Raw genomic sequence first — 24106 nt, forward strand, 5'->3', positions numbered from 1 at the left:
ATTGGTAAGTGAAGCTTTGTTAGAGTCTTGCGTGGTTCATAAGTCTTGTCATCTGTTTAAAGTTAGAAAACCGAGTTACAAAATGGGTACACTGACTGAAAGGCAGGAAGAGGGAACACCAAGGCTTTGAATAGAAAACCTATGAATTTATAAGAGACGAGAAAGCATTTTTTTGAAACTACTGTCCCTAATAAAAAAACCCAAACCCTAGTGCTACAATGACATTCTGTGAAATTCTCAAACGTGTTCCTACATTTGGTTATTGATAAATAAGTTGGTAACCTAGTGGCTACCTATATAGAAAGCTGTGCAAGTGTCTGGAGCACAAGTGAAAACTGACTTATTTATAGTTTAACATTTCATTTCTTTTCATGCTTCATATCTTTGAAACCAGTGTCATTTTTAGCTCTTCAAAATACAGGGGCACCAGTTTCGTTTTTGCAAACCTACATTTTTAAAGGAGGGTGTTTAAACAGTGCTGGCAACTTTGTATTTCTAAATGTTAGAGTACTGGTTTTCATCTAAATAAAGCAAGCAGGATCTGCAGTTGAAAATTAAGTTTGTAAGCTCAGAAAATATGGTTAGGAAAAATATGTGGAAAAACAAAAAATTCCAATTAAAAATATCTGCTAAAATTGGACTTGTAACGCCTGCTGCAATGTTACTGTTACCAATGCAGTTGCTGCAGAAAGCAGAGTACTGGGACCAAGTACAGAAGCACAGGAATTAACTCTTAGCTACTCCAGCAGGGCAGAGCCCTGTGAATCACGCTAGGAAGCACAGATCAAATCCTCTTATGTAAATATCATACAGGGCTGGCACTAATCCTCTGTGCACCCTAGGAGGACTGCTGATGTGGCATTCCCCAAATGCACATTTGCTTTGCGTAATTGTGGGCAGTCGTTCTTGGGCACAGAAGGCTGAAGTGTAAACCATCATATTGTCTGCTCAGGGTGAGCAAAAACGCTTGGGGAAAAGCAAACTGAGCATGACCCTGGGTTCCCAGGTCCACTTCATACACCCCTTGTGGTCACTGCCCTCCCCACAGATGGGATATCCTCCCCCCAGCACAGTAATGTCTCACGCCTGGGTCAAAGCCTATGGGGACCCAGGTGTCCTGTCCTGGTCCCAGGTCCTGCTGGATCTCCAGAACCATGTCTCTGGCATCCCCTTGGGTTTCCCAGCAGTTTTCCACTTCAGTGCGGAGTGCAGAGGAGCCATCTCCTGTTTCACACCAATGTTTAACTTGCTGAATCAGGACTCCATGAACTGATTCAGACCTGGTTTCTGGTGACTAATGCCAGGCACTCCCTTCCTCCTAGGCAGCGGTACCTCCTCAGTGTTCCCAAGCCCTGTTCAGCCAGGCAGCTGCAGGACTGGAGACCAGATGTGCTGCTCTCCCCCACTGAACAAGTGGTGACAGATAAGGCCTTCTTTCAGTTGTGGGTTTTTTTCTTTTTAATTTATATTTATTTATATAACAGTGTCAATTTGTAGCCTGAATTTTAAAAGAAAAATATCTGTGTAGTTATATGGTCATAAAGTATAATCCCTGCACACACAGATCCTATAGTTTACAGGACTGATCTTCTCGAAGAGAGTCTGGGTGGGGTACTGTGAAACTCTTGCTGTTGCTCTGCTCAGTCAGCTGGGATCAGATGTGGAATAAAGCAAATATCTTAGGAATGCTTTTAGCATTGAAGACTTTATGATAGGCATAATTTTATCGATGTGAAGTTGTCTTCTACCAGGTTGTTTTATCATTCGCATGTAGAAGTCTAAGACTTAGGAGATCACTTTGAGTGAAAGGTCTGGCCTGATCTTTCGTTTGCCTTTCCTCACCCATCAAACACAAAAGCTGTAATATAATACAAACACAGCAATTTCACACTAAGACAACCATACAGCATCACCGCCAGGCACTCTCTGCAACTTTTCCCTATTTTGTTTAGCAAGATATTGAAAGCATTAGCAGTTCTATCACTGCTGCGATCTCTGTGATTGCAGGAAGCCCACCAGTCCTCGCTGGCTCCAGTATGAGACTGCCTGCGCAGGTCTGGGGGATACCCCACATCCTTCATTCTAGATTATCAGTGAGACAGAAATGTTTGTTCTGCTGACCAGGCCCACCCATTGCATGCAATTTGTCTCTTGAAGGCTTCAGTGCAGAAGCCCCTGACATCCCCAGTGAGTTAAACCTTCTTAACTCATATTCTAAAAAAGCTTCAGAGATCTTTTTGCCTAGGCTGGATCTTCCTCTTGTGGGCTTTCTTGGGTGTCTTCAGTTTTATATCTTGAGTTAGATAATTTCTTATCCTCTGAAATATCTCTGGCGTATTCATGAATCTGAAAAGTACTCCGCAGAACTTGTGGTGATTTGTGCTCTATCTGAATTTTTCAGTGTCAATGTAATTGGATGACCCAGACTCCCAGTCGAAACCAGTAAGATAGTGTGCTCTGACTGCAGGAAAGTCTGCTGCTATTTTGAACCATATTTCTCATAGTTAATGCAAAGCTTTGACTCAGTTGTTGGGAAGTTGTTGAGGGTTTGGTGTTTTGGTTTTTTTTCTTTAATAGTTGCAGTATGAGAAGTTCAAGATGATGTAGATGAGGTCAGGCCATTTTGCACCACCCAATGCAATCCCTCAGAATTATCCACTGTGACAAGAAAAAACAAGATGCAAGGGCACATTGTGGTATGTCAGCTGATACTACACCCAGCTGGATTGCTCAAATCCTTGCAAATTTAAGGAAAATGGGTTGTATTAGAGCATTAACTTCTATTCTTTGTCTTCTGTGAATGTTTCTCTAATTTCTGAACAGTGGGATGTTTCACACTTCTTCGCCATGACATGCTGTGAAACGTTTGCCTATTGTCCTTAGGGTCTGGTAATGTCAATCACATTTTTTGTTCTTACTTGGAGCTCAACTTTTGATGCCATGTGAGGCCATGTCCTGACAAGGAGAAAACCTGATGACACAGCTGTAGTTTCAAATACTCCAACAGGTTCACTTAGGCATGCTATTGCACAATGACCTAGTTTAGAGCTATCATGGGAAGCAATTAATCTCTGTCACTCTATACTCATTCTAGAAGCACCTGAAGCCCTGAGAACTCCCTGGAGCCATGTCTCTTCCTGCCAGCTTTCTGTAGAGGGGTTCAGCTCTGCTCCAGAGCACATTTACTCACTTCAGTAGCCCAGAGCCCCTCCGGAGTCTCTAGGTGAAAGCAACTCTCAGTACAATAGCAACAGGAAAACTGATTGCACAACATAATCCACTGAGTTTTCACACCACCAAATTTAAAAGGAGATTAATTTCTTTTGGTGTCTGCATCAGGCAGTCATTGGTAGCTCGCAGTGTTATTCTGACAGTTTTCTTCCCCTTCAGCTCCAAAGTATTTTTTGTGGATCATATTTCCACCAAATCACAACTCTTTTCAGTGGTTGATTTCTGCAGAGAGCAGCAAGTGCCTGGACAGCTCTTCACACATGTCACTCCGGTTGTTGTGTGCCAACATCTCTGCAGCTCCTGCTTTCCTGGATGAGGCTTCCCTCCATTTGGGCAACTCCACCTCCCTTGGCCTTTGTCTCTATATCATCTGCAAATACCATCTGGCCCAGGGCCCCCTTAAGAAACAGCTTCTTTTATCCGAACCATGGGATGCCTGTGAATGCATTGCACTTGGGCCTCCTCCAACTCTTTAGTCACTGGAAATGGTTCCTTGAAATGCTGCATCTGGCCTAAACGACTCACCCTGAGGCTGGGAATCCACAGCTGATACCTTTAAAAAAACACCCTGATTTTCTGTCTCGGTTGGTAGCCTATCCATGGCATTATCTTCCTCAGCTAACAAAATATGAGTTGCCTTTGTGCAAACTCTTTTAAAAGTAAATGTTAATACAAGACTTTCTGATGGCCTCCCCCTGGGCACGCAGACTCCCTCTGTTACTCATTCTGAATTCAGTCCATGAAGCTGTGCCTCACTTAAACCATCTTCTGACCAGAAGCAGAGGGAAACCCCCAGCAAAATCTTCCTCAATGCAAATAACCACCTCTGTGGAGGTTGCCCTATTGCTGCTTTGTGGTTTGCTGTTTATTCGGCATTTCCAAGGAGCCAAGTTTCTGCTTTTTTCCTTCCTGCACTGCAAGAGAAATGTTATGAGACTTTGCTTTGCAAGACGCACAGCCTACATATTAAAAATTGTGGCAAAAGTCTTTGGCCTTGCCATCCAGAAGTACCGTCAAGATGCTTTCCTGCTTTCCTTTTACCCTCAGAGAGTATTATCTCAATGACTGGAAAGCCCTCCTACTCAAGACCAACAAATTTCTTCTTAGAAGAAATACTTTTTCTGTTCTGAGCCTACTGCTGCAGGTGCAAAGTATCAAAGGCTACCAGGGAAAGGCAGTAACATGCCCAGTGTGGAGAGCAGCGTTGCCTGCCTTTGCTGCTGCTGGCTCAGAGGCAGCAATTACAGTATAAAGCTGCAAAACATGTTATTAATAAAATACAGCACCATCTTTTGGAGGAGGTGCTGTCTGGCCTGGTAATTTTAAACTACTTATTCTCTCACCTATCTACAAAAGAGCAGGGACTGGGGACTGCAACCTAGAGGCAACTGAGCCGCCAGAAAGGTAATGGTTAAGTTAAAGCCATGCACAGATTTTGTGCAGAGGAAGGCTTAAGTCAAGTCAAGGCAACAACAAGAGGCTCGCAAGACTCTTCTGACCCTGAATCTGGCCCTTGAACTGGGAGCTAGACCTGCAGAGTCCTGCTTTTAGGTGATATTTTACTTGTCTCAGTAAATGAACAGCAACTGCTTTGTCCTTGTTATCAGAGTGAAAGAATATTGACTCATACTTCTGCCAATTTGGTTTATGGTTGCTGCATGGTCAAAGATTAGTAGGGTGAGCTAAGGCCTTGATTCAGGTGGGTTACCAATACTTTTGCAATAAAGCATTTAATTAAGACTTTGTCTCTAGTCAAATAGATGTTCTTATGAAGATTAAATTAGAATTGTACTTAATGAGGTTTTCTTCTCTTTTTTTTTCTTTTTTACTTCTTCGCAGAAAAGAAAGACCTAGAATAATTTCTTACTGTGGCAGTACAATCTCATTTAAATTTATAAGCCCTGTAATGACTTTCATATAGCACAACAGCTGACATGTAAAGATAAACAGCATTATTTTATTATTTCTGTGACTCACTTGACATCAGTCCACATTTATTCATACCTTGAGAAACATACTGATGGGTAGGGAAATTTGTTTTAATTATCAAGCAAATGAATATTTTAGTTAATTTTATTTATGGTGTATATCTATCACTGTAATAAAAACGCAGATATTTAGGGCAAAAGTCCTTTCTGAGTCCTGTGGCTTGTGATCTCAGATTTGTAGGCATCAGACAGCTTTTTCATTAATTTAGGTCTGTGGGGGAGCTACAGTTAGTAATACTGGTAAAATAAGAGCTGCTGAATGTTCTTTCTATGTGACCTAGCAATTGTAGCACGTGCCATCACCTGATAACTTAGTTGTTCTCTTGTACAGTCCTCGCTATGATGGGTTCAGATACTTGAACTCTTTCTCCTCTCTGGCTATCAGATGGCTCTAAACAGTGAGTGTGGTCTAACAGGCTCTATGCAGAAGGCTCTGCCTTTTTTTTTCCCCTGAAGGGGAAATTGCTTACTGCGCAGGGTTCTGGGCTCATGAATAAAAGTACTGGGTGCCTGGCCGAGACCCCTCTATCTGTGCCTGTCTCCTTCTTGCTGAAGGAAGGCCAGTTTTCTAAATTTTTTCCCCATCATTCTGAGTGTGAGAGTTATTGATCCCCCATTGCCAAAGATATCTGAGACCTTCCCAGCCATCTGCTGTTCCTCTGGGACTGTGATGCTGCACCTCTCATCTCTGTGGCGTGACTCCGGTGGTTTCCTTTTGCAGAGGCAGGAGATGGAGATTGGTAGCCTTCAGCTCAGATCCTGTCATACCTAGTAATGTGACTGCCTTCCACTTACCTAATGTACTGTAAACTTTCTCTTATCAGTAAAAGTCTCTGACACAGGAGGAACCCAGGAAGTTATAAGAGGCAAAAAAAGACCCAACTATAAAGGCACTTAAGTTCTAAGTGATGAAGAGATCAGTCATAGACTGCTCCACTTACTCATTCTTCCAGCTCCTAAACACTTCTGTAAGTACTATATAAAACCAATAAGCAGCTGAGTTCTTCATGTTGCTGAAGAATTGATATATGCATGTTTCAGTTCTTCAGTTTGTTACATACGAAGCCAGGAATGAAGAACAAAACCATCTATGTGAGAAGAAATCACTTAAATACAACTATTTGAAGTGGAGGAAAGGGTACTACCCTACAACTGGGAGACCGACTTTTTCTGGGTGTTCCCAAAGTTATGCTTTCTGCTTGTCTTCCTCTGATGATTTTCCATATCTCCAGTGTCCCACTGCTTTTTGTGCTGTACAGCTTTTGGTCATGGGCTTCTTTTGAGTAAGCAGATACAGCTGAAGTTTTCATGATGCCTGAAATCTTTAGTTGGAAAAGATTCAAGGCAAATACAAGAGGCCACCAAATCCCTTCCTGTTACCAGTAAATAATTGTCAAAGACTACAGAGAATGTTGTAGACATGTCAAATTTTTGGTAATCTCAGAAGCAGAAAGGGAAGATCCTAATGTAAATACCAAGTGGTATCTGTCCTGGGAGGCCAACATGCCAATCAAACTGAAAATAGCTCTTCAAGTAGAAAACTGCCTGCAGCTTTAATCAGCTTTAGCTACTTTTTTTGCAGAGTACCATATTTACCAAAGTGTAGGGCAACCTTGAATGTAAGGTGACCTCTCACTGTCTGTTTTAGCAGGAAAAAAAAAATCAAATATCACCATGTGCTGAAAATTCCCTGAATTATCATTGCAACCCAGAATGACCCTTTCTCTGACAAGCCACCCCCAACGCTTGATGGAGATGAGAGAATTAATGTGGAGCAGGAAGTATGTTGGTGGTAAGGACTGGGCTTGTTCTTAGATGAGACAGTCACTGGTTCCATGGGAAGTCAAGAAAAAAAACAGCAAATAGAAGTTGTACCTCTTTAAAACTTGAAGGGTATTTCCAGGAGAATTTCTGGAGAGAAGTGTACAGAAATGACAGAAGTGTACAAAAGACTTTAGTAAAGAGTATGTGATTTGTGCCTATGATACTGTCCTGGTTTTGGCTGGGATGGAGTTAACTTTCTTCTTAGCAGCTAGTACAGCAACAACTGAAAACATCAGTGTGCTATCAACATTGTTCTCAGATCAGAGCCAAAACACAGCGCTGCACCAGCTACTAAGAAGAAAGTTAACTCCATCCCAGCTGAAACCAGGACATATACATGGATAATGACATGAATGCCACCTGTAGGCAATTATGTAGTTTATGGGATTCTACAACATAACCCATACATTGGTGGAAATAATTATATCAGTAATTAAAGGTAAACCTTGCATCTAGATCCTAGGATCAACAACTGTGGGAAACCACAGCAGCTTCAGTATTGGGTTTGGTAACCAGATTATAAAAGAAGGAACCATGAGCTACAGATATTCCTTGCTAGCAGCAGTGCCTTCAGCTGGCATTTCAGGATGCTATTATAAGCGTCCTTAGAGATCCTTTTGAAACATTTGATAACGTCACAAGGGTAATTACATTTTTGTCCAACTTTACCCGGGAAATAAGGCACCTGGAGACAGTTAACGCCTTTCCTACATGCAGCCAGCCAAATCCCATGCAGAAAAGCTGCCTTCTGTTTCTGAGCGCTCCTTTGCTCTCTGTGCAATTTGTGATTGCAACGGTGAGATTGAATTTGTGGCATAACAGCTCAAGTGGAAAAAGTGCGCATTAATTCCAGAGGTTGGCTAAAAGTCCTAAATGTAGTACATCCATCCCAAATTCTACAAAACTGACCATTTCTACATTGGAATCTCCTATGAAAATTACTTCATTTACTTTAGTTCGTTCATGATTTAGGCTACAATTCCTTTGGGAATCAGATTAATGCTGGTACAAGTCCAAATGCCCAAGTTTCCACAGAGGAGTCTTCTCTCCCTCGTTCCCCCACCTCTGGTTCCAAAACCTGGAAGAAACCTGGAGGTTTCCCAAATCATTAAAGGTTTCTAGATTTATTTAGCTAAAAACAATTTTACTGTATGTAATAACAGGTTTGAACAGAAAGAGTACCCCGTTTTTTTAAAATTTTGCAATTCTTCTGGCAGTTCCAAACTTCCCGGAAACTGCTGAAGACATCCTTCAGATGTTTCGTCCTCATTACACTCATAGTCATGGGATTGCCTGGGTTTAGGTGTAGAACTCAGACTTTCAGCTTACAAAAAGTTTGTTGGGGGTGGTTCCCAAACGTTTCTGTTCACTCAGCCAAGCAGAACATAAGGAAAAACAAGGAAGCCAATATAAAATTATTTTGTTTGGACCTGTATCCCAACATTGCGCATAGTTAAAGCGCTCAGAGCCACATGAAAACATGGCTTTGAACCACAGAAAAGTCATGGCTCAAGGATGTATTACACATGCATGAGGACTACACGGATGACTTGACAGCTTACAGATGCTGGGGAGGAATACATTTCAGGAAGGCCAGGGCCGTAGATCATTGCCTGGCATCTCTTCAGCTCTGTAAACTGTTCTCTCCCGGATCAGGTTTCAGAAAGGAATGCTGTCACGGGAGATTTTACACCATGACTAAAACTGCTGACTTTCCAGCAGGATGTTGAACCTCCCATTCCAGGCTCAGCGCTTGCTTTATTTACAAATGCAGCCCCTAGTTTTTACACGGCGGAAGAACAGGGGTAAATGCTTTGCCTTGGGAGCATTATGTGTGAGCGGAGAAAGTACCACTCATCTCCCCAGCACCACAGTCTCTCCTCCAGAACAGTAGGAAAAGCCCTCATCTGCAGTCAGGGAGCTATTAGAAGGAAAGAGCATGAAAAGGAATTGGAGTTCACTGTCAGCTTTGATTCCAGCAGAAAAATTACCTATAGAATAGAGCATCTGAGGCTGCAATGTATCTTCTGTTGCATTCTTCATGCTGGGAGGGAGGATCTGGACAGGGTCTACTGCAAAGGCAACAGCTGCAGGGAGGTTTTGTGGCTGCGTGGTTCTACTAAAGACCTGGCACTCTGTAGATTGACTTGGGACAACTCCTAGAAAACATACCTTTTGCTGTAAGGTAACAAACCACCAGCCAGGGGACAAATCTTTACTGGCAATCACACCAAAATACTATTTTTAGTGAAGTAATGGGTAGTCAATTATTAGTCTGAAAGTTCAGTAATACTTAAATGGTGACAGTTTCTATAATGTTATAGAAAGATGAAGTTTCCTATTAGCTGCTCTTTCATAGTAGCAAAAATTTACCTCAAAATACAAAAGTTCAAAATGGAAACCCATGTAAGCATTGGTAACTTGTGCTGTGGGCTTGGTTCAGTCGCTGCCAATGTTCACAAGTTCTTTATGAGTGACAAGATTTTATCTTGAGTCCCAGCTTCCTGAGTCATGGGATTCTATGATATTCTCCCCTCTTTCCCTTCCTCTCCTGTCAAAGGATGACTTGGCAACCATCATGGAAGTATTTGAAGCTGCAGGCTTCCTGAAGCCGGAAAAAAGAGAAAGCAAACAAACCCACCTTTAATGTGTATATACATACGCATGCATACACCCATACACCCATAGGTATATGTATATATGGTATGGATGGGTGCGTCCATGTGTATCTGTCCATCTGTACGGAGTGAGGCAGGGAGAGAGAGACATAAACATCTCATGATCTTTGTGAAAGCATGGATTTCAGCTTCTGGAAGGCAGTCAGCTGCAATGCTAACCTTCTGCAAAAAAAAAATAATGAAAGTTTGGAGCTACATAGTCAGTTTGGAGAAGACTCCTCATGCTGCCACGGGAGGCCCTTTAGGAGATAGCGCACTTTATGGCTGGGTCTGGCAAGCACTTGCTCCACTTCAGCAGCTTTTCACATGGATGGAAGTGGTAGCCAGTGAGGAGCTACCCATGAAGGAGCACAAGACCTCTGTCTCTTCAAGCAAGGGATTCCAGCACCCTGATACTGCACTTCGTTTTCGCACTCGTGGTAGTAAAGTTTGCATCATACTTTGTGAGGTCAGAAGCTAAGGATTCAAAAATTACATTCCTCCTCATGAGTAAGCTTTAGCATGATCTGGAATGACTCATCAGGTTAAAGGCTTGTAAGGCCAAGCCATTTATGCAAATAGGCTTTTAAGTATTGGCTGAGTTTTCTGAGAAGGAAATTTTGTATAAAAAGCATGAAGAATTGCATCCAGTAGGTACTAAATATTGAAATAACATTTTTGTCAAGGTAATTCTATACACTATAGACTTTCTTATTTGTCCCTTATGTTTTTTTCTATATGCCAAAATAAATTTTAAACAGAAAAACCAATACATAAATGCCGTCAAGTATTATTGCCATCCAATATATCCAGACTCATTTAGTTAACTTGTCAGGCTTAGTTTTTACCAAGTTCTTTCTGTGGCTATGACAAATTGTATCTCCAAATCCGATTATTCATTAAATGTCTACTGTGAATTTCAGGCTCCCTCATGCTTAAAATACAGTGGATGTTTAATGGGATTAAGAATTAAAATATGTTTCTTAATTTTATTTAATTTATGACTTAAAATTACAGAATTTAAATTCTAAGGACACTGCAGAATACATCAATTAACCGTACTGAGCTAATTAACTTTTTAAATAATTTTTTTTACTACAGCACATAAATTTTCAGACCTGAAAGAAACCACTGGACTGTTTATTACTGAGATTAGCTTAAAGGCTTTGTTTTGATTTCAGTGGTGGACACATTTTAATCTATTTTTTTAGTTAATAATGAATGACTGAATCCTCATTGCAGAAAGATTCAATGATGAAATTAAACATTATTTTGGAGTATTGTTTCCCACTGTTTCTTGAGTGCCATAATAAGATCTTGGGAAGCTTGTTGCAGGACTTCAGAGACATGAACACCTCACTTCTGTGCTGTAGTAAACTACAGAAATTTTGCTCTCCTGCAGCTGGGGAGCAGGCTTAGAGCTGAGGTTCTCATCACCTGCTGCACAGAAACCCCTGAGCCCGGCCCCGTGCACACCTATAGTGCACACCTATAGTGCACACCTATAGCTAGCTGCTAGCTATGGGAGGTTCCCATGGATTCCTGTAGATTCTGGCTTAAATGGTTTAACCCCGGCTGGTAATTAAGTACCACATAGCGCTCACTCGCTTGCTCACTCCCCCCTCACCCTGAGGGATGGGGAGGGGTGTTAGAAAGGAATGTAAAACTCAAGGGATGAGATAAGAACAATATAATAATTGAAACAGAATAAAAATGAAAGTAGAAGAATAACAATGACCGGTGCCCAGCTAATCCTCCCAGAAATGATCTGTCTGCCCCAGCCAGCCCCCCAGGTATACATACCAGGTATGGCCTCCCATGGTACGGAACACCTCTTTGGCTAGTTCGGGTCAGCTGCCCTGGCTGTGTGCCTGTGGAGGCTGGGAACCTCCCATAGCTAGCAGCTAGCTATAGGTGTGCACTGTAGGTGTGCACGGGGCCGGGCTCGGGGGTTTCTGTGCAGCAGGTGCCGAGAACCTCAGCTCTAAGCCTGCTCCCCAGCTGCAGGAGAGCAAAATTGGCTCCCAATTCCTTGTGCCCCTCCAGCCCTCTCACTAACAGGGCCTGAGGAGCTGAGAAGTCTCACATCAAAGCCAAAACACAGCACCGAGCTGCTCCTAAGAATATAATTAACTCCATCCCAGCTGAAACCAGGACAGATGGATTAGAGCTCTGTTGTACAAATCGCAGTATATTATTTTCATATGCCTGTTTCTCTGGAGAAAGGGGTTTTTTATCCTTTTGGTCATAAAGATGACATATCATATCATATCTATCTATCTATATGTATATATATGTATAAATTTTTTAATGAACTATTGTCCCTGTGTGGCTGACTTGACTTCTTCCATGCAAGGCTGTAAGAAAACCTTAAGCACAACCTTGGGTAAAATTTGCTTGAGAAATGATTTGTAGCATGCAGCCAGCCACCACTTCATTATGGCCATAGGAACCCCCTCCCTTCTCAACAAAGCAAAAAATTTAAAATAGGACTTTGTGTGCAGAGCCTGATGTTATTGCTGCTGTCTTCAGCTGCAGTCCTGTCATTTGTGACAGTTGCATAGTTTACTCAGCTCAGGTCTTTACAGGCTGAGAATACGCAAAGAGAAATGCAATGTTTATGAAAATGCCATTTAAGTAACAAGCCAGAAGGAGGACACAGTGTGAAAACAACTTTAAAGGATAACACAAGCTTCCCAGAGTTGTCCTGATATATCTTTTAAACTGTCTTAAGTGGGAAGGAAAATAACCCCTGGACAACTTGCCAAAGATTGCTTCTCCTTCACAAGTAACTTCAAAATCCAAATGAAAGACTTTTCTAGGAGATATTTGCTGCTTCAGCTACAGGTACTGGGCTAGGGAATGTATTCATTCAAGCAAGTTCTACGTTTTGTGTTAAGAAGACCTCGCCAGCTTTAAACTGAACTGAAAATCAACAAATCTTCATGTCTTATTAGGCAAACACCTGTCAGGAAGATTAAGATTTAATGCCAATAGGTTACATTTCTTGCAGGCCTTTTATCTGTGATATCTGTGATGATATCTTATTCTCTTCTTTCTCTCCATGACATGTTCCTCTGTGGCATCCTCTTCTGCACAGAAGCAGCCCCCTGAGTTCATGTCATCTTCCTGTAATCCATTTACAAGTCCCTTTTCTGCTGTGGTACCTGTGAAAAAAACAGCTGCTGTTTAACAGCTCAAGGAAAGCACTTGTAAAACAGGAGCTACATTAAAAGTGTAAGAAATTGTGATACAGGTTTTTTTACATTTCAGCGTCTTCCCCTCTCCAAAACAAGTACAAGGCTTGATCTCTCAGAGTCTGATCTACAAAGGGCAACTCAAGTGCAACATGGAGCATTAAGAACCTGTGGGAGGTTCTTATAAACATGAATTAAATATTTAAAAATAATAATATGTCCACCCAGCCCCAGTTAACTGAGGCTTGTTACATAAGTAGCCATTTCGTAGCCGGTGGACTTTCTTCACTGCTTGGCAAATACAGCTGGAAAATAGTTTTTTTCTGATTTGTAAAACTAGCTTGTGCCACTGCCAGTTTTGGATAGTCACATGAATACAGTTTTACAATCTAAGATGGAAAGCCTAGTTGAAGCCATAGCAGGCAACAGGCCCTGACTGGCAATAAAATCATCCTTAAATCCTAGATGTTCCTCAGTGTTGGACCGAAGGGGCTGCATTTAAGGCACTGTCTGGCATTCACAGCATTCAGGGCAAATTTTGCCATTCAATTTTTGAGGAAAGAAATGTGGTCTGCAGTTAGGGATGGTTTCAACAGAAAGCAATTAGGATAATGCAAAAAAATCAGCTCTTTCTGTATTCTCTCCCTGGTGACTCCACGTGTGGCTACACAAGTCATTTGACTTTGAGCAGAAGGAGGTAACACCTACCTTCCCACGCTACCTTCCCACGCTGCCGTGAGGTTAGCTTCATGTTTGTAAAGCCCTCTGGCAAGATTAGGGGCTAGATATGATTTGGGAGCCCTATGTTCCTGCCTCCGACACCACCTTGAGATCCAGGGCTCCTTTGGGTGGTGGAGTCAGCTGGTGCAGGCTGGTGGCTGAGGGCTGCAAGCAGCCTCTGCCGTAGCCACTCTTCTGCCAGTATTAATGTACAAAGCCAACTTTGTGAGGCTACGCTGTGCTTTAATTATGTTTAATTTGCTCTGCCTGTCATTTTCACTATGCAGCTGTGTCTGTTTTGTTGTCTTCCATTGGTTCTATGGTGATATTGAGCAGGATTATCATTTGAACAGCAGTGCAGATCAGTGGGAATAAAAAAAACATGATAAAAGTAGAAGAGCAGGATTGTTTTACACTTAGTGTCATTTCTCAGATGTTTTATTTGCCCATCTCTGCTTCTTTGGGAAATGGGAAGCGTCCTTTCTCTCTTTTTCTAAGCACCTATGCATTTTCCTGTGCTTGTGGGAAAAGCAACTGGGCAATGACCTAATTTGATGCAAATGAAAGGGATTTCCTAGTGAAGGATGGTAATTTGTGCAGTGCTGCAGGTATGTGAAAGTGCTGAATGGTAACCTGGGAGTACTGAGAAGGAAAGACCTCTGCTGTAACAGAGTTATAATCACCTTGCACTTTTACTAACTGCCAAAAGCTAGAGATCTTAAACGCCATGCTATTTTTTATATAAAATCTGTTAAATCACTACATCTTGGCCATTTTCTCCAGTCATTCCTATCAGCCCTCCATTTATGAAACTGGCGGTGATAGAGAACATTCTCTGTAAAGGATAAAAAGGAGAGAACTGCTCATAACAATAGGCTCTACACCCAGTCTCTACTCTCAAAGTTAAACCAGGAATCATCTTCCAAACACAATGCCTTACCTCAAAGCAGACTCTTATATTATTGCTGTTATTCTGTGTCCTGGGGATGCTGACAGTCACTCCCTCTTACATTTTCACATGTTTTTCAGCAGACTGGTCAACTGGGCAGGTTTTCAGGAACAGATAATATGTGTTGTGTTTCTGTAATAGTTAGGTTGTTCATTCTCAGATGTTAACCTCTTCTAAAGCTTTCGTTTCTCGCTTCTATAGGTCTGATAGATTAAGTGTCTCATAAAAAAAATAAAAAAACAACAGCAGTAAAAGCACACAAGTGAATTTTAGCTAGCTTAAAAATATAATAGCATCTTAATAATAGTATCTGGGAAATTCCTCAGGAGTTCACTAAATTAACCTATTACTGTGCTCCTTACAGTCTTGCCTGAGAAGTACTTTTATGGGGTCTTAGTTATCAGTATTAATTTCCAGAGCTGTGCATTTATACATTAGTTTTACTGAGTACATGGAGATGAGAGAGAGCAATAGCATAAGAGAACCATTAACATTAACACCAGTGGAGAAGAAAATAATAATAATAGAAGACATAATCTTTTCACATTTCTACAAAAATATAACAAAACAAAGCATGCAGGTCTATGCCATTGTAATATAATAACTATTTAATTATAAAGGCATAATTCGATAAATAGTTCTCAAAAAGGCTGCCACAGATGTGGCAATGAATAAATAAGAATATTCTACAGTTTCCTACTCTACTTTTTCCTACTCTAGCATATTCTATTTTATTGTGCTTTGCACATATTAACTGGAGAGTAAATGTGACATCAGCCTGAGATGAATGTAAGTGTGTTTCATTCCACGTTAGTGAGAGGGACAGAGAAACACAGAGGGATTGGGTGATCTGCATAGAAATGTCCTGATGCTCATTCCTTTCCTTCCTAACAAGCTGAAAAGTAATGTCTGCGTTGTATCTGCATGTACATCACGTGTTTCTCTGTGTACTGCCTTTTTCTGAATGTAAGCACCAGCCAAGCCATACAGCAGGCCATGCACGTTATTTTTATATATGCAGAATTATGAAGCAATAGCCTGCTTTTCAGTTTAACTACAGCATGTTTATATATTTACCAAACATATCTGTGAGAAAGGAAAGCATGCAATGAAAAAGACAACTCAAATTTTAAGTAATCAAATCAAAATGACAATCAAAATTATCTAAATGCTATATACATACAGCTATCATGACAAAGAATACTTATTACAGCGCAAAATAATCTTTAGCTTCAGGAAAAGTAAAGCAGGTGTTCATACAGAAGAATAGCTGCTGAGCTTTATTTTGCACTTTTTCAAAAATCTGAAAGCTATTACTCTCAGGGGAAAAAAGAGCTTATGACTGAGTTAATCTTCAACCAGAAAAATAACACACTCTCTTTCAGTAAAGGTTTGGATTCTTTTTGCATACCTAGAATGAATGCTCGCACTTAGCAGTTGACCACCCCCCCCAAAGGAAATTAGCAAAAGTGAAAGGCTCAATTGTCATCTTTTATTACCAACTAAATTACAAAGCTGATTGTTTATCACTCATATATACTGCCAAGTTAAACATTTACACTTCAGTAGTGTAGAGAAGACACTGGGATTTGACTCTAAAAGGAACAGAGTGTGAAAAACACAGTGGAGAAAATTTGAGCTCCTTTTGAGGACAGCAACTTATCAGTACTCCAGGTTGTATTTTCAGACAAACTACATTTCATGTACAGAATTACAGTGACTTTTCCTTCCTCTCACAGACCTGTGTAAGAAAAGTCCATGTCTGTTTCGAAAGTTTTTACATATGAGATGAAGGGATTTATGTGTACGCTTAGTCAAGCATATGCTGAGGACCTCTTTTGTTAATTACAAGAATGTTTTACTGAATAACAAGCAAAAACAGGGAGGAAGAAATAAAGCGTGCCCTTTCCTGAATAGGAATAGTGAAGTACCTGAAGATGTTAATAAGCTGTGCTAACTCCTGCATTTTTCTGTCTGCCAAAAATATTAGACCTCCTCTGCTGGCTGCCTCAATCCTTTCCTTTTCCAAAAAGTCCCAGTGATACAGTCGTTTATTCCAAGTATGAATTTCTTCAGTGTGATAGAAATCACAGGACAAGGTAAAGCAAAGCAAATGTAGTGTCAAAATAACTAAAAGAGAAGACTCTGTTGGAGCAGTACAAGATATATATGTTTTTTTCTTTCTAGATCCATTCAAGTAGGTGGGCTGCAGATGGGGCAAAACGTGCTTCTGTCTTGCTCTGGGCTCATGGGCTGGTCTCATTCAGCCCATCAGTTGTGACCTCTCAGTTCAATGTGTTTTACCAAGGCTCAACACTGGGCCATCCTAGCTTCCCAGATACTTTCTGACGACATTCTGGTGCTGCTTGTTTATACTTTGGGTCCAAAAGTGGAACCGGGGCTGCTACAGCAGTGAGATTTGTTCTGTTTCTTCGAGTCTGCTCTGAGAAGACTTGGAAGAGGAAGGCTGATGGAGTCTCTGGGAGAACTCTTTACCAAGAAGCCAAAAGAGGGAGAGCAGGGCTTTCTGTAGGAGCTTACTCAAAATGCTCCTTGTTTGCTGTTGGAGGGAACGGCATTTTCTATATTCATCGTTTTTACATGATGACAGTATCAGAAACACAAAGCTACTCAATAGTTGTTGTGTACCTGTCACAATGTGCTTGTTTAAATACTTGTAAAAGTAAACAATTTAGCAAAAAGAATATGAACTGTAAGTGTCAACACCCTTTTGCTAGTTGGCTACACATTAAACTTTTTTGTGCTCGCTTTTATGGCTAAACTCAAAATGTTCTTTGGGGTTGAGACCCTTTGTTTTGCTGGCACAGACCAGACTGTGGACACCATGTGCAATCACAGCTTTATATAAGTAATCATAGCAAAACCACTGCAAGACAAACAGAATTTAAGTGCATCTGAAGTCAGTGTAGGTAGGTACCTGCAGAAAATGGAGTCTGATGTGATTATTGCTTGCACATGTCCTGGGCACACTGGGGACCACCTGATGGCACAGGCTTTCTTGTTGAAGTAGATCTATGGTATTAGAATTCACAGCTTTGAGGTGCAAAATGGTGGGAGGACTTGTTACAGTATTTTCCTAAGCAAAGTAGGATAAAAAGCAAAATAACTAGCTCTCTGTAGAAAAATAAACATTCCGAGCTTCAGCGCAGTCTTTCAGATAGACTGTCTCCTCCTTATTTCTCTCCTGAAGAGTGCTTTGGATAGTACTTGAGGAAGGATGAGGAAGGGTAATGATAAATTGATGATAAACTTCTATAAATTAATAAAAAGGATGTGAAGTTATTAATTTTACAGATGAGCAACAACAGAATCAGGACTGAGACTTGAATTGGCAGATTCTTTGAATCTCTATTCCAAGTGAAATTCCAAAATAAGCAGTCATTCCAAAACAAAAACCTAAACTTTGAGATTTCCCATGGAAGGAGATTTCTGGATTTGTTTCCAGGACAGCATTCTCAATGACATATTTATTTGTCCTTTACAAATTCTTCCTCAATATCTTTGAACAGGCAATAACTCTGGCTCTTCACCATGCAGTGATATGGGAAGCTCAGGAGCAAGGAAACAAAAAAAGCCTGATCTCCTCAGATTTTTTGACGGCTGAGAAGCCCGGTTCTTGGAAGTCCAGGAAGGAAAAACCTTCATATGAGCATCCATTTTGGAACCTGGAGCTGGGTTATTGTGGGATAATTCATATGACACAGACTAATCACGAGGGCCTTGTCATTTAAACGCTCCAATTACTTTTTTTTCTGCAATAGCTTCTGCTCTTCTCCACATCCCACAATGCATTCCAGGGCTACTATGGTAATTGGAAGTATATTCCTGTGTGTGAAGCGGGCTTTAATTAGTACCGAAGGGGCACATTCTGGTGTCCTGACTCATGTGGCACGGAGGCGTACCTCCGAGTCACCCCATCGCAGCCTGTGGGACTGCTCATGAGGAAAGGTGCTTCCTGGCCCAGACGAAGGCTGGAAGCCCTGAGCCACCCAGATGGGACAAGAGGCGCCACTGACTCTCCAGCATGCAATGCCATGGCCCGGGGCTCTATAAAACAATAGTTACACTACCGCTTCCAATTATTTTTCTTGACTAGTAAGTAATGTGAGTGGCTCCAGATTTTAAGTCTGTGAGCAATGCAGGAACACTTTAAAAATTGGGATTGGAGGCAGTCTTGTAATAAATTAATAACTTTGACCATTACGTGAGTCATCTATAAAATGGGCCCTGAGTTATGAAGACACACACCAACTGTGGGGGGTATTATGGAAAATTAAAACCAGTGTGACATAATACTACTTCAATTACAATAAAAGAACTGCAGCTGCAAGTGATGGGAAAAGTGGGAGGGGCATAACTCCACTGATTAGCATAATTACATCCATGCATCTGGTTTCCAAAAGCAGGGTGCAAGCTGGTTTCAGCTCGGTATCAGCACCTCCTGCCAGCCATGCAGCGAGACAGCCATGAGCTGGCATCCTGGCCTCTGCTCTGCAGGATGAATCTAGCAGTCAGGGTGGAAAGAAACAAAAGGCACTGATTAAAACAAACAGCTTAGTCAGCAGGTTCCACGATCGGTACCTAATAATTAATTTTCTTTTTTTTTTTCCGTAATGGTATTAGTTGCCTTTCAAGGCCCTTACTAAATGCACTTCCCTGATGATACAAAACATCCCCTACACCATCAGTTCTCTGGCTCTTTCCTTGTTCTAAGCCCACATGCACTCAAAATCCTCACCTGGAGGGCTATAGGTGCAGATGTCACTAAATGCAGCTTCTGTGGCAGTTACTGTAGAATGATATGTGTCACTGTCCTTTTCATGGACATCATATGACAATCCCAGCAGGAGGAACCAGGGCCCAATTATAAATCACCTGGGCAGTGTCCCAATTGCGCTGAGAGGCATGTCCTGTCCATAGTGACAAGCTGGCATTAAAATGTCAGCAAGTACTTCATGAAAGTTGTTATCTATGAATTATTTCATAACTCTATAAAGTATTTGTTAAAATATGCTGTAAAGAGTTACTCAGACTTGAGAATTATTATCTTAATTGCGCTTAGACTGGAAGAATAATTACAACACACTGAGGTTACTGAATGAGCTCAGTGATTGAAAAATATTTTTAAATGCTTTGAAGTGGGGAGAGAGATGAAGTTATTTAAACACAAAGTTCTGCCTAAAAATATTCTAAGCAACATGTCCATCACAAATGTAATACGGAAATATATGAAAACTAAAAGGTGAAAAACATTTCTTTATTGCTTAACACATTTCTTTTTCTGCATTATCAAAATGTTGTGCAGGCTTTCATCAGCACCAAATTTATTTCAAGAGGGATGTAGAAGTGCTGGAGCATGTCCAGGGAAGGGAAACGGAGCTGGTGAAGGGTCTGGAGCACATGTCCTGCAAGGAGCAGCTGAGGGAACTGGGGGTGTTTAGCCTGGAGCAAAGGAGGCTCAGGGGGACCTTATCGCTCCCTACAGCTGCCTGAGAGGAGGCTGTGGGCAGGTGGGGGTCGGTCTCTTCTCCCAGGTAACAAGTGACAGGACAAGAGGAAACAGCCTCAAGTTGTGCCAGGGGAGGTTTAGATCGGATATTGGGACAAATTTGTTCACTGAAAGGGTGGTCAAGCATTGGAACAGGCTGCCCAGGGAAAGTGGTGGAATCACCATCCCTGGAGATGTTTAAAAAACACATAGATGTGGTGCTTAGGGACATGGTTTAGTGTTGGACTCTGCAGTCCTGGGTTAATGGTTGGGCCTGATGATTTTAAAGGTCTATTCCACCCTAAATGATTCTATGATTCTATTTTATATTGTTAAAAGGGAGTAAAATGTTTTAAAATATAGCATTAATTAAGGTTTAATGTCTCTTATAGAACCTGATGTAACTTATATAATGTGAAAAGACTGTGTATCTGCCAAGGAAGGGAAAGCCAATCCTTAAATATTCTTCTACATTTTGCAAATTATACACTAGATATATTTTCTATACAAAATGCTTGCTAGGTAAAGAATTGTCACCTATGATATATTTCTTTTGGCCAAATAACCCTTAGCACACATGAACGCAGAGTAACTAATTTATTGTTCTAAACAGAGGTCTTGGTATAAACACAGTGCCTGTGTATAAATGTTGCTTTCAGAATCAATATTTACCATCTTTCAGTGATTGTTGTTGGACTGATGCTGCATTTACAAGTGGAAACAAATCTTTTTTATCCCTTTTAACAGCCAGTCTTGCATTCTCAGCTTAAGATTTAGGGGTCAGCTTTGAGACCTTTCCTTTTGGCACATAACCCCCAGCAGCTCGGGTCTGGCAGAGCTGTGGGGCCTTCACCCACCATCTCGGTCCTATCTCCCCTACTGCCTTATGGAGGGTTGGTGCAGATGTGAATGGTGGGAATGCAGCAAACGGCGAGCTCTCTGCTTCTGGAGCACAGGCCACTGTATCCGAAAGCAGGCTTCTTTCTCACTGAGACACGTGAAATTGTGTCTGTCTCAGCCACTCGCGCAAGTTGGAGCCCACTGGTGGGACCACACCTGCCCATCACTCACATCATTTCTGAAGTTGGAGAGACCATGAAAGTTTCCTACTTGGCAGAGGTGCAAGCTGGCATGCTGAGCCTGGGCAGCCAGAGCATACGTGGGTATGGGGAGATGGCTACGCATCTCTCTCCACTGCCTCATCAAGGAGGGCGGGTGACTGACTTAGATTAATCACCCATTTCACAGATGACTGAAGTCATATGAGGCAAATCCCTTTCTGTGGGCCTAAGTGACCAGCAGCATACCACCTGCAATCCTCATCTCCAGTTATGCCTTTTGATAACACCATGATACTATACTCTACATGAAAGTAATATTATTTAGCTTAAATATTTTTTCAAGCTGATACACTACTACCCTTTGCTGTATGTTTAATGGTTGAAGAGCAGATGAGTCCAGATCAACTTTACCTAAATGGAAAAAGCTGCTTTCACAGTTGTCCACAGTAAAATACCCGGCCTGGTCTATACTGGAGCAGCTTACTGATGTAGGCTTTTCACTTGTACATTAAAGCACTGAATTTATTGTTGTGTAATACTATATACCTTGCAGAATGGTAGCAGGATATTTTGGGGCAGCTCCTGTTCCTCTGTCTCCTGCTGTGCTTGTTTTCATTTGTAGCTACCTCCTGCTCACCCTCACGCTGCCTCCACCTGCAGCAGCCATCATTTTGGGGACTTGGACTTATTTTCTTCTGTTGGTGCCTCTCTTACCCCACCCTTGCTATAGTTATGGCAGTAATACAATAACATTAGAATATCTCTTGTCTCGGCTTTGTTAGAAATCTTAACATACCCACTTTGATTTGCTGTTGCAGTGAAGTTTCTCTGTTATCTGCTATACGATATGGACAACTTGAAAAAATAATTGTTGTTAGCAATTAGTGGTCTTTTTTCTGGCTTCCCGACATTCCTTGCTCTCATAGGCTTAGTCACTGTAACAAGGATTTCTAGTGAATGTATATTTCTCTATAGAAGGCAGACAATATGACAGAAGTACATGTAACATCCTGGCAAGTCTTTAAGAAAATAAAATGCAATGACAGAATTCCTTGTGCATGCATTGATGGTTTGATTTGAATATGAATGGTAGGTTCACAGCACAGCTAGGTTACTGTGGATGCAGTATGGCTCTAGGTATTTATAAATAAACCAACCTGACTTTCATAAAGGATGTTTGCATTATAAATGAATGTCCTTTTGAGTTGGATTCAGCCTCTAGATGCTATCAAAAAATTGCCTTCACCCTGGCTGGAATCCCAGGGACTCTGATGTATCTTGATGACTTTGTCATACATGACCTCTCTCTACCCTCTCACAGCAGATGCTGCCAGAAAGAATTTGGCGGTTTTGATGACAATCACTTCATTTGCACAATTGTCATTTCTGAATCTGTTGGTTTGCACAGACCACTGCATGACTTATCACTGTTGCTCCCTAGTGCTTATGATAAGCTGAACCTTCCCTTACTGGAGGAAACTATTCATTCTCTATCTTGCCTTGAAAGAATGAACTTTTAGCTTTGGCTTATCCTAGTGTATTCAGCTTGCTAAGTTATTTACTAGCTTTAAATGTTTCTGCAGAACATTTGATAGATTTTTTAACTCTTCTGGCACCCAATCAATTGAAGCATTTTCAGTGTAAATTTCTGTCACTATGTGCATATGAGCTGTTGCCCAAATGTTTCTCCATATTCAGTGTTTTTGTAATGGTGTAAAATGAGTGTTTGAAACCTAAGCAAATTTTAATAAATGCTTTACTTGCTCTTATTTCAAATACTTCATTGAAAGTTTTCCCTCCAGTGCAAATTAATCTACTCATTCATTCCTCCTCTCTCTCCTCTTTCATTTTATATCTTGCATTTAGCATTTCTGCATTCCTGCTTCTAAGAATAGATGAATAGGCAAGACATTCCTGGTGACTTTGGTCCCTTGTATACCAATCTTTATCTTTTAAGCTGTTTATGTCCCACCAATACTCTAGCTTTAAGTCTGTTACAGGTCCTCACTGTTCCCACATTTAAGAACTTCTGTTTTCTGAACTAGAATTATTAATAACTAGCTTAGCCTACTTCATTTGCCTGTTGTACCAGCACTGGGAACAACTCCCACCCTTGCTTCCTCACTTTTGCTTTATATGCTTCCCAGTGTCTCTACCTGTTCTGGCCTTCTTCATTTCTCACCAAACTATTTCTAGACTACCAGTGCCTATGATATTCAAAGCACTTTCCAGATCCTCTGGGGTGGACAAGCCCTGTCCTGGGGGTTCACAGCCTGAAGGATATTAGCAGACAGATGTTAGTGGAAGCAGGCAGGGACTTTCTACTCATGTTAGCTAGAATCATCCTGTGATGGAAAGACAGAGATGGGAAAATGATGGAGAGAGACACCGCAGCCAATGACACTACTCCTCACCAGAATAAGAAACCAGTTCCCTTCTTTCCACTCCCCTTAAAAAGAACCCCTCAGTTCAAGGACAAGCTGTAAACAAGAGTGACTTTCATAAAGGGGAAGAAGCATATCACTGACAATGAACTTGGGGACAAGTTCAAGAACCAGAGCTGTGAGAGCCTCTCCCTTATTTGCTGCGGAGGACTGGAAGCACTGCCATGCAGCTCATGCCTCACGCTCCTCCTTTCAGTATTGTCTCTCCAGCACGGGCAAGGTGCCTGCTAGCATGCTTTTGTGCTTGTGCAAGCAGGCTACCTGGAAAGAAATTCATGAGGTATAGGTAATGCAATATCACCCCAGGGCAGTGAGGACTCAGCAGCATTTGTATCTTTCATCTTCTGTTCCAGAAGACACAAATACCATGTGGGTGCCACAGAGTGGCAAACCTTGATGTGCAGTGCCTGTCTCAAATACAAAGGTCATGGAGCACTGCTATCTTGTTTCTTAATTTTTTATTTTAAGTTCTGTTTGATCTGTTATGCACTGTTCCAAGTAGCATTGCTTCTTGAGTGACAAGCTC

At 41.4% G+C, this 24106-nt stretch overlaps 1 long non-coding RNA gene across 8 annotated transcripts in view; it reads right to left on the bottom strand.

The window, feature by feature from the left end:
* LOC114017412 (uncharacterized) overlaps window positions 1-24106 on the bottom strand; it is a 33580-nt gene that overhangs the window by 4879 nt on the left and 4595 nt on the right. For 4 of the 8 annotated variants that reach the window (XR_008730804.1, XR_008730803.1, XR_008730807.1 and 1 more), the window contains 2 exons: window positions 14558-14698; window positions 8152-12867 (listed from right to left, as the gene is read on the bottom strand). This is a non-coding gene — a long non-coding RNA (uncharacterized LOC114017412). Of the gene's footprint in view, window positions 1-5168; window positions 7131-7172; window positions 12868-14557; window positions 24103-24106 lie in introns of those variants that run through there. The other 4 variants (XR_008730806.1, XR_008730810.1, XR_008730808.1 and 1 more) reach the window with 4 other exon arrangements.

This window comes from Falco cherrug, chromosome 2, assembly GCF_023634085.1.
Source record: "Falco cherrug isolate bFalChe1 chromosome 2, bFalChe1.pri, whole genome shotgun sequence".
Lineage (NCBI taxonomy): Eukaryota > Metazoa > Chordata > Aves > Falconiformes > Falconidae > Falco > Falco cherrug.